Below are 2,801 nucleotides of genomic sequence, written 5' to 3' on the forward strand. Positions count from 1 at the left end.
CAGAGGGAATAAGGCATGTGAAGGCCCTGAGCAAGACAGGGAGAGCGCGGCTCCTTTGAGGAACTGAAGTTCAAGGTGAGTGTGCCAGTTGGAGTGAGGGGCAAGGTGGGGAGCATCGAGAGATGAAGCTGGGGGATAAGCAGGCCCAGAGGCCCAGATCATGAATGGACTTTAATTTTATCCTAAGGATAAAGGAAGTCCAAAGACGGACACGTTTACCTGCAAGTAAGAGAAAGATTAAATGAAAACAGCTTGAACAATAAGGGAACTTTATTATGGTTTATCCCATAACAAGAAATCTAGAGGCAGGGAGGTTAATTCAGCAGCTCAGTGATACCAGGCAGCCTCAGACTCTCTTCTTTCTACTCTGATCTTGCTCAGCCATGTATGTCTCTCAGAATGGCTAAAAAAGCCAGATACTGTTTCCTCACACAATAGCACCCAAAGGGTAGAAGGAGGGAAAGGCCACACTCCTTCCTCCTGCCTTTGGATCAGTTATTTATTGAGGCATAGCAAACTGCATCAAAAATTAATGGCCTGTAACAATCACCATGTTAAGTGCTAAGGACTCTGTGGATCAGTAGTTTGGGTTGGGCTTAGCTGGGAACTTTCACTACTCTGTCCTGGACTCACTTATTCTCCTGCAGTCAGTCAGTTGGTGGCTTATGTGGGGCTGGATGGTGTAGGATAAGCTCCCTTACCTGTCTGGGTCCTCAGCTGTGATGACTGGGACAGCTGGCTTCCCTACTCTGAGTGGTCTTCTCTCTCAGTTGACTAGACTGACCTTCTTTACAGGGCAGTCTCCAGGCAGTGCTCGTAGGAAGTGAGAGCTAAAGCTACAAGGCATCTCGAAACCTCGCCTCCAAAAGCCCATGAAACTACTTTGCAACATTCTCTTGGTGAAAGCAGGTGACAGGAACAGCCCAAATTCAAGGGATAAGAAAAAGATTTAATCTCATGATGGGAAGAACAGTGAAGTCATATTGCAAATATTGCAAAGGTACACATAAACAAGAATGGTAGGAGCTATTATGGCCATCTTGGAAATAAATCTATCACAGCCTCCTTTGAAGAGCAGAGAATATGATGTTACACAAATTATTCTCAGGCCCTTTCCTAAACCAACCATAGAGGGGGCAATTCAATTGCTCTGGTTGGGTAAGCATATTCAAGGTTGACTCCCTGAAACTGAGGACCCATCCTTCTCTGGAGCAAAAGGATTCTTGTTGCAAAAACGTATGTGCATGGGATTTGGTTAGAAAACTAAACATTATCTTCCGGATTTTTCTAGAGATATGTGATTTCATTTTTAAAGGAAACCTTTAAAAGATAATGATTTCATTTAAAGATAGCCTTTAGAAGATAAAAAGATACGATTTCACATTTGAAACATAACCTTGAAATATGATTTCATTTTTAAGAGAGGATAATTCCTCTTCTTGGAAGAAAGCAAGACTGAAGGCAGGTAGACCAGTTGCCAGAATTGTCAGTCTCAGCACTGTTGACATATTGAGCCAGATAATTCTTTGTTGGAAATAGAAGGCTTTGCATTTTGCAGTATTGCTGGCCTCTTCCCTCTGGATGCCAGAAGCTTACCTCCAGCTGTAACAACCAACATGTCTGCAGACAATTATCATCTGGGTGACAAAATTACTCCTGGTTGAGGGCCACTGGGTTTAGAGGGTAATGCAATGATTTAGATGACTATTGCATTGACCCGAACCAAAGTAGAGGCAGTAAGGAAGGAGGCCAGAAGGAATGAGATCTTCGATTTGGCAAATGATGGGGAATGAATGGGAAGGGGAACTGCATGTGGGTGACAGCCAGGTCCTGGTCTAGACACTCTGTGGTTCAGACACGTAAGAGGAGAACAGGCTTGGAGAAAATTAGACAATTAGCTCAGTTTGGGACACATTCAGTTTGAGGTGTCTGAGGAACATAAATAAAGATGTCCAAGAGGCCTTAGAGTAAGGGCCTCAAACTGGTGATACTTGAGCCTGGTCCAATCTCATACTAATGTTCTTTGTCTCCATAGTCAAAAAACAAAACACATAGAGCAACACTTAAGAATTTGGAGACTTCATACACAATTTGAAATTTGAAGTTTGTCTAAAATATTGGAAAATCAGAACATATTGGACCCAAGTTCTCGGATGACAAAAATCCTCCGAGTTTGGCCCCATTTTGCTTCAGTCTCCCCAAGGCCTTCTTGACTCCATCCCATTGCTTGCCCACTTTCCCCATAAGAATTTGAGTGTAGAGGAGGGGGAGGTTAAGATGGCGGAGGAGTAGGGGACCCCTTTTTCAGCCGGTCCCCTGAGTTGAGCTGGATAGGTACCAGACCAGCAGGAACATCCACGGAATCAGCCTGAGACACAGGAAGATACATCTGGATCTCTACAAATGAACATCTCCAGCGCTGAGTATCGAGGTACGAAGCGGGGAGCCGTGAAACCGCGCACAGATATTGGAAGCTAAACAGAAGGGGGAGGGAGCCGCCGTGTCAGGGCCCGGGACGCGGTAGCCACCTGCACGGGGGAGCGGACAGACCGAGGACCCGCACGCTTGAGACAACAGACTGAGAACGGGAGCTCCGGGAGCGCAAGCGGGATGGCTGGCGGTTGGCGGGCCACCTGCACGGGGGAGCGGGCGGACCGCGGACCCACACTCTGGAAACAGCAGACTGAGTCCGTGAGCCGGGAGCGTGTGCCACCAAGCATCTCACGGAGCTCTGGAACTCCGGTGTGCTCACTGGATCGAGGCTGAGACCGGGAGGGAGCGTGCGCGGGGCGGCTGGCGGC

The sequence above is a fragment of the Ailuropoda melanoleuca genome, chromosome 14 (genome assembly GCF_002007445.2).
Source record: "Ailuropoda melanoleuca isolate Jingjing chromosome 14, ASM200744v2, whole genome shotgun sequence".
Classification (NCBI taxonomy): domain Eukaryota; kingdom Metazoa; phylum Chordata; class Mammalia; order Carnivora; family Ursidae; genus Ailuropoda; species Ailuropoda melanoleuca.